The sequence below is a fragment of the Brassica napus genome, unplaced genomic scaffold (genome assembly GCF_020379485.1).
Source record: "Brassica napus cultivar Da-Ae unplaced genomic scaffold, Da-Ae ScsIHWf_1092;HRSCAF=1556, whole genome shotgun sequence".
NCBI classification, from domain to species: Eukaryota; Viridiplantae; Streptophyta; class Magnoliopsida; order Brassicales; family Brassicaceae; genus Brassica; species Brassica napus.
The window spans coordinates 219,187-228,314 of record NW_026014517.1 but is presented as its reverse complement, the minus strand read 5'-3'; positions in this window follow the sequence as shown (position 1 = coordinate 228,314).

Sequence of the window (9,128 nt, the reverse complement as noted above, 5' to 3'; positions counted from 1 at the left end):
CTGACGGACACATACGGACACACACGGACTGCCACGGATGTCCTGTGTGTACTGACGGACAGCCACAGACAGTCACGGACGTATTGTGTGTGCTGGCGGACACCCACATACGTCCTGTGTGTACTGAACAGACACCTACATTGGCAAAATCACCCAAACAGTCCATGGGAAAGGCCAGGGTGCTGAGTCCAAGGACCAACAAGCTGATATGTGTACTGATGGATAGCCACACACGTCTTGTGTGTCCTGAAGGACACAGACAGACACACACGAACACACACGGACAACCACAAACGTCTTGTGTGTGCTGGCGGACACCCACGAACGTCCTGTGTGTAGTGAACAGACAGCCCACGTCGGCCAAAATCACCCGAACAGTCCACAGGAAGGGTCAGCAGGCTGAGTCCAAGGACCAACGTGCTGATATGTGTACTGATGGACAGCCACGGACGTCTTGTGTGTGCTGACGGAAACACACAGACACACACGGACACACACGGACAGCCACGGACGTCCTGTCTATGCTGACGGACACACATGAACGTCCTGTGTGTGCTGACGGACACCCATGGACGTCTTGTGTGTATCGAACAGACAGCCCACGTGGGCCAAAATCACCCGAACAGTCCACGGGAAGGGCCAGCATGCTGAGTCCAAGGACCAGCGTGCTGATATGTGTACTGATGGAAAGCCACGGACGTCCTGTGTATGCTGACGGACACACACGGACACACACGGATAGCCACGGAAGTCCTGTGTGTTCTGACGGACACACACGGACGTCAGGTGTGTGCTGACGGACACCCACAGATGTCCTGTGTGTGCTGACGGAAACACACAGACACACACGAACAGCCACGGACGTCCTGTGTGTGCTCGCAGACACCCACAGACACACACGTACAGCCATAGAAGTCCTGTGTGTGCTGACGGACAGCCTCAGACAGCCACAGACATCCTATGTGTGCTGGCGGACACCCACGGACGTCTTGTGTGTACTGAACAGACAGCCCACGTGGGCCAAAATCACCCAAACATTCCATGGGAAGGGCCAGCGTGCTGAGTCCAAGGACCAACGTGCTGATATTTGTACTGATGGACAGCCATGGACGTCATGTGTATGCTGACGGACACAGACGGACGCACACGGACACACACGGACAGCCACAGACATCCTGTGTGTGCTGGCGGACACCCACAGGCGTCCTGTGTGTGCTGACGGACACACACAGACGTCCTGTGTGTGCTGACGGACACACACAGACGTCCACACACAAACAGCCACATACGTCCTGTGTGTGCTGACGGACACACACAGACGTCCTGTGTGTGCTGACGGAGACCCACAGACGTCCTGTGTGTACTGAACAGACAGCCCACGTGGTCCAAAATCACCCGAACAGTCCACGGGAAGGGCCAGCATGCTGAGTCCAAGTGCCAGCGTCCTGATATGTGTACTGATGGACAACCACGGACGTCCTGTGTGTGTGCTGACGGACACACATGGACACACATAGACAGCCACAGACATCATGTGTGTGCTGACGGACAGCCACAGACGTCCTGTGTGTGCTGGCGGACACCCACGGACATCCTGTGTGTACTGAACAGACAGCCCACGTGGGCCAAAATCACCCAAACATTCCATGGGAAGGGCCAGCGTGCTGAGTCCAAGGACCAACGTGCTGATATTTGTACTGATGGACAGCCATGGACGTCATGTGTATGCTGACGGACACAGACGGACGCACACGGACACACACGGACAGCCACAGACATCCTGTGTGTGCTGGCGGACACCCACAGGCGTCCTGTGTGTGCTGATGGACACACACGGAAACACACGGACTGCCACGGACGCCCTGTGTGTGCTGACGGACAGCCACAGACAGCCACGGACGTCCTGTGTGTGCTGGCGGACACCCACAGACGTCTTGTGTGTGCTGGCGGACACCCACGGACGTCCTGTGTGTACTGAACAGACAGCCCACGTCGGCCAAAATCACCCGAACAGTCCACAGGAAGGGTCAGAAGGCTGAGTCCAAGGACCAACGTGCTGATATGTGTACTGATGGACAGCCACGGACGTCTTGTGTGTGCTGACGGAAACACACAGACACACACGGACACACACGGACAGCCACAGACGTCCTGTCTATACTGACGGACACACATGAACGTCCTGTGTGTGCTGACGGACACCCATGGACGTCTTGTGTGTATCGAACAGACAGCCCACGTGGGCCAAAATCACCCGAACAGTCCACGGGAAGGGCCAGCACGCTGAGTCCAAGGACCAGCGTGCTGATATGTGTACTGATGGAAAGCCACAGACGTCCTGTGTATGCTGACGGACACACACGGACACACACGGAAGTCCTGTGTGTTCTGACGGACACACACGGACGTCAGGTGTGTGCTGACGGACACCCACAGATGTCATGTGTGTGCTGACGGAAACACACAAACACACACGAACAGCCACGGACGTCCTGTGTGTGCTCGCAGACACCCACAGACACACACGGACACACACGTACAGCCACAGAAGTCCTGTGTGTGCTGACGGATAGCCGCAGACAGCCACAGACATCCTATGTGTGCTGGCGGACACCCACGGACGTCTTGTGTGTACTGAACAGACAGCCCACGTGGGCCAAAATCACCCAAACAGTCCACCGGAAGGGCCAGCGTGCTGAGTCCAAGGACGAACGTGCTGATATGTGTACTGATGGACAGCCACGGACGTCATGTGTGTGCTGACGGACACAACGGACACACATGGACACACACAGACAGCCACGGACGTCCTGTGTGTGCTGATGGACAGCCACGTGCAGCCATGGACGTCCTGTGTGTGCTTGCGGACACCCACAGACGTCCTGTGTGTACTGAACAGACAGCCCACATTGGCAAAATCACCCATACAGTCCATGGGAAGGGCCAGCGTGCTGAGTGCAAGGACCAACGTGCTGATATGTGTACTGATGGAGAGCCACAGACATCCTGTGTGTGCTGACGAACACAGACAGACACACACTGACACACACTGACGTTCTGTGTTTGCTGGCGGACACCCACAGATGTCTTGTGTGTACTGAACAGACAGCCCACATGGGCCAAAATCACCCAAACAGTCCACCGGAAGTGTAACACCCCCGAACCATCCTAGACATATGGTCGATCAACCGGCCAACAATCAAACAAGAACATGACCGATCGACCGTCCAACACCCAAGGTTAGAGATGAATGAGCCAACCGGCCAGCCAACAATCAAACAAGAACATGACTGACCGTCCAACCCAACACCATGGTCCGGAAGTGCTACGTGACGGGTTAGGGACGATCCGGTCAGAGTCACAAACTTTTACTCCACGACCTAGACCAGTTCATCCACTAACTCGTCCCGCTGCGTCAAGGCATAAGGCTTTGCAACCCGTACCTAGAGTTAGCGTTTTCCGTTAGATCGAGGCCTAAGGCTTTTCAACCCGTACTACGACCTAACGTTGTGTTAGACCGGACTAGTCAAATATCAGAGTACTCATGAAGCGCATATAAGACAATTACTTTATTTATTCGAGAAATATCCATACATTGATATAATTCGAGACCGGTCCCGGCCTAATGCCAAATCGAGTCAACTAAAGACAAATCCACAATACCGTTTACAAAAGGCATGAAAATCTACACCGGCGGTCCTAACGTCCAGCACCAAGCTATCCGATCATCCTTACCTAAAGCGACCTGCAAAAAGGACAACGGAGTTGGATGAGTAATCTAGTATTACTCAGTGAGCTGGCGGCCTCTACCCGCAACATAGACTCTACCCAGACAACCCAAAATAACAATCAATCTGGCCCTAGCATGCAATAAAAGCTAAGGCTAAGCAAACCGTTACTAAGTTAGACTTGGCCTCCTGCCATGATCTAGCTTCAAGTAACGGGAACCTGCATTAAAACAAGTCAACAAGCAATCCCTAGTTAACCATATATACGCCTGAGTTCAAAACTCATGTAGTGTTAGACACTTAGACTATACAAGTATCATTAATCGATCGACCAACAATCAAACAAGAACATGATCGGTCAACCAATGATACCGCATAGCTTTAATATCCACCACCCTTCACAAGCAATCACTCAAACACATACAGGCCAACGTCAGGCCTACACTAACGAAATACACATCAAGCCTAATCCGGTACCTAAACCAGACTTAGACTTAACGTCAGAACCTGCAAGCAAATCAATCAACCACAAACACAATCACAATAATAAGACTATGAGTAACTACGACTCGATCTAACTTGTAACACCGTATATCGGTGCTACACTAACTCGAGGGTTCCATAACCCTCTACGACACTCTAACACAACACTCTAACCTGGGCCCTGGTGACCTCATGTTCCTCCTCTCTATCGGCAATATCCTATCTCCCTACCACAAAGGCCAGAAGAAGGAACTTTCAACCGACCGCGGCCCACAGTCATTCGGGTCACCGCGCGACAGCCCACAGTCCTTCGGGTCACTGCCACATTACACCGTCGTGTAATACTCAGCCATAGTACATGACACCGTTCGTCTGAGTCTTCCCGATCCAGCGAATAAGGGGTTTCCTTGAACCCGCTGGGTACGAGGCCGAGGAAACACTAATCACCCCTACACAAGCCTAGTATGGGCGGGTTACGCACATACTGTCGGCACCACTCACACAACACAAACTCAATCTAAAACCTAACCTAAAGATAAAGTTCCAGATCCTAACTAGACACGACTCCACAAGACTAACCATAGTACCAGTAGTCCGGCCTATATGGCCTAAGACCCTTAGTACTAATAACTAAACAATAATATCGATACTAAACAAATAAATCAAACCGTTACCCAGATAGTCCAGCCTCCCGCTGAGAAACTATCTTTAAAGATAACGGGAACCTGCACTCAACAATATCGACACGCAATAATAGAAAACATGATGCATCCTAGCCCTAGTCCTAGTCAGGTTATTAACTCAGTCTTAATTCCATTCATCTCAGCTTAGCCCTTGCTAAACTGAGTCCGGTTCCATAAATAAAATAACCCTAAGGACTCTACCATTCAATAACGTGATCATTCTACTCTATATGCGACTCGATCTACCCTAAATTCCAAGTGGAATTCAAACAAACCAACTCACAGTGTTATAGGCGAGAAGCAGCTGGTTGATCGTAGAGGACTTGGCCAAAACCCAAGGGACGCCTTGACTGGACTGGACTGGACTGATCTTGACTTGGACATAACCTCGGCTTCATCATGAAGAAACTGACATGTCTGGACAGACTGATCTGGACAGAATCTCCTTTAGCTGCTGGATAGTTCTTCGGACATTTCGGCGGAGTATCGAGGAGAACTTCGACTGATCTGAACCCATGGAACTGAACTAATCTTGGACAGCACCTCCACTTGATTGTAGGAGAATATGACTGGCTTGGACGGATTGAATTGGACAGAGCTTCCGCGTCACAATCGTAGAGAATCGCCGATTGGACGGAACTGGCCTTCTCGGTGGAGTATCGGTCTTCAGAACTCAGCTACACTTTCTTTCTCTCTCTCTAACCACGTTGACTTGCTTCCCATCTGAATTGATCTTCAATTGGTTGATCTTCAGTTGGCCAGAACCTTCCCTAGGCGCTGACTTGAAATCAGTAGAGAAACTGATCTCGAAAAGTCTCTAAAACTCTCGAAATAGCTCAGAACCTCTTACTTTCTTTTTCTACTTCTTTCTCTCTCTCTAACCCACTTTTTTAACTTGCTTTTGAAAGGTCTGGATGAATGAAATGAGAAGGGGTCGTGGTCTTTATATAGGAGACACCAGCCAATCAGCTTCAGGTTGGTGGCAGCCCGTGTGTCGCTCCGCATGGCTCCGAACGCATGCACGGCGGCACCTCGTGCTCCACATGGCTGGCTGCATGTCCAGGATACATGCAGGACGCCACCACTCCTCCCAGATGTCAGGCTGCATGACTGGAGCTCATGCAAGGCGCCACACATCCTCACACATGTCGATCAGCATGCTTCGGTTGCATGCGTCGCGACATCTCGTGCTTGGCCGATCCACCTCGTGCTTCTACATGTCAAGCTGCATGTACAGCTTCCATGCACGGCGACACCTCCAGCTTCTCTTGACACTCAGCTGGTTAGACAGTTGCCACCACGTTCTTATCCCTTCTGATCAAGCCACCTCGAGCTTCTCGGTTCCTTTGCGCGATTTCGACCCTTCTTGTGAATTTCTGACCCGCGATCAATCCCGAATATTTTTCCGCTCCCATTCTGATTCTCTGAATATTTTTAATATACTACAGATGATGTCTGATATCCTTTAAAAATATTTTCCGAGCCTCCGGCTTCCTCAAAGAATTTCGTAATACCGAAATTAGGGTTTTTGCCCAACTTCGGGTTTTTCCGTCGTGCTTCAATCCCGTCGTGCTTGCTTCCCGTCCTGCTTAATTCCCGTCCTGCTTCCGACTTATAATGTCTTCAGAATAATATTTTTCTGATACGAAGATATTCCGAGAAAACTTCGCGATGAAGAAACGTCAATCTTCAAAAACGTCGAGCTTCTAAACCGTCGTGCTTCAAAAATGTGATTCTTCCAAAACTGCCGTCTGATCAATCTAAGACATTTCTAACAATGGTAGAGCAGCTTATCTCAACTCATGCTTCACTCATAATCCATTCTTCGACCTTCTCGTACTTCAAATTTCCCGATCGATCTGTATTGCCCGCGACTCAACCACAAAGTTGATGCTCGACCAATCTTCTATTTTCTTCGATCCATGTTAAGTCTTAAGTGATCAAAACTTAACATTCCTTCAATTGCTTTGATTCCCAAAAGCTCGGCTCTGGATTCTGACTTTTGCTCTCTCGACCATTTTATTCCAAAGGGCGGGTTATCACAGGAAGGGTTAGCGTTCTGAGTCCAAGGACCAACGTGCTAATATTTGTACTAATGGGAAGGGCCAGCGTGCTGAGTGCAAGGACCAGCGTGCTGAGTGCAAGGACCAACGTGCTGATATGTGTACTGATGGAGAGCCACAGACATCCTGTGTGTGCTGACGAACACAGACAGACACACACTGACACACACTGACGTTCTGTGTTTGCTGGCGGACACCCACAGATGTCTTGTGTGTACTGACGTTCTGAGTCCATGGGAAGGGCCAGCGTGCTGAGTGCAAGGACCAACGTGCTGATATGTGTACTGATGGAGAGCCACAGACATCCTGTGTGTGCTGACGAACACAGACAGACACACACTGACACACACTGACGTTCTGTGTTTGCTGGCGGACACCCACAGATGTCTTGTGTGTACTGAACAGACAGCCCACATGGGCCAAAATCACCCAAACAGTCCACCGGAAGGGTTAGCGTTCTGAGTCCAAGGACCAACGTGCTAATATTTGTACTAATGGACAGCCACGGACGTCTTGTGTGTGCTGACGGATACACACAGACACACACAGACACACACAAACAGCCACAGACGTCCTGTGTGTGCTGACGGACACACACAGACGTCCTGTGTGTGCTGACGGAGACCCACAGACGTCCTGTGTGTACTGAACAGACAGCCCACGTGGTCCAAAATCACCCGAACAGTCCACGGGAAGGGCCAGCATGCTGAGTCCAAGGACCAGCGTGCTGATATGTATACTGATGGACAGCCACGGACGTCATGTGTATGCTGACGGACACAGACGGACGCACACGGACACACACGGACAGCCATAGACATCCTGTGTGTGCTGGCGGACACCCACAGGCGTCCTGTGTGTGCTGATGGACACACACGGACACACACGGACTGCCACGGACGTCCTGTGTGTGCTGACGGACAGCCACAGACAGCCACGGACGTCCTGTGTGTGCTGGCGGACACCCACGGACGTCCTGTGTAATAACCCTCACGAGCAGATATAATTTTGGTCGAGAAAATTTTTTAAGATCAGTTTGAAGATTGATCGATCCGAATTTAAATAAAAATCGACACGGTGAATTAATCTCGACGGGGCTGTCTTTTGGTCGAAAAACCATCTCTTGATGGTTCTGGTCCAGTGTTAATTATTATTGTCGATTTTTATTCATGCTGGGCGAGTTTATTCAGGGCAGGACGAGATTCGAAGTCATTTTGATATATCTTATTTATAAGATTTGTAGACCGAAAACCTCAAGGTTAATTTATAACAAATTTTGTAAGATGCCTTTAAATGATATATATAAAGATTGTTTTTAAAGTATGGGTTCCCTATGATATTAGTCCTTGTCCGGACGAACTAACTATCGGATATTTCTTTTTCGGGTTGAAAAGCCTAGAGTGATATTCGATAGGAGCATTGGTGTTCTTTGGTTGTTGGTCTAAGGTGATCGGAGGTATTCTGAGAACTTCGGATCGACCATCGAGGAACATCGACCATGTCATTTCCGGCTATCTACGATCGGGGGTGTCACAAAGGTGGTATCAGAGCATGGTTATACGATGCTTGAATGGGAATTGTTTCAAATGTTTTTTTGAGTCAAAATGAGTCGCAAGGATAACTAGGATATGCTGGCTTGTTCCTTCATTTTAGGATAGATAATCATGGGTAGTTACCTAACAGTGATATTTCATAGCAGAAGCACCGAGACAAGATCGAAAGGGTGGACTGTGCTTACCGGTGTTACTATCATCAGGCTCGAGTTTGCTACCCTCATGGTGGGGTTCACTACCGTCCTGCTAGAAGTCAGTAACCTCATGCCTTCCTGCCGTTCTTCTGAGTTTTAGTGGGGGATGCTAATACTTTAGAGATATTTATGGGATATAACTGATACATCGAATACATCTCTGGAGTCGTGTGTTATCGATGTCAAGGTGGGTGTTGTTTATGATCCGATTCAAATGCACATGATCACTCAGATGCACTTATTCTTCCGGCTTCTCAAGTGTAACCAGCTCATGCTAAGACGTACAAGAAACAGAGCCATACAAGCCTGAATTGTTTGACATTTGTTTGGATCTTAACGTTGGAGGAAGTGATGGTTTGACTGTAGTACCAGATGATGGACACACATGCCCCTTTCTGTTGTCAACAATACATCTTGAAGCTTA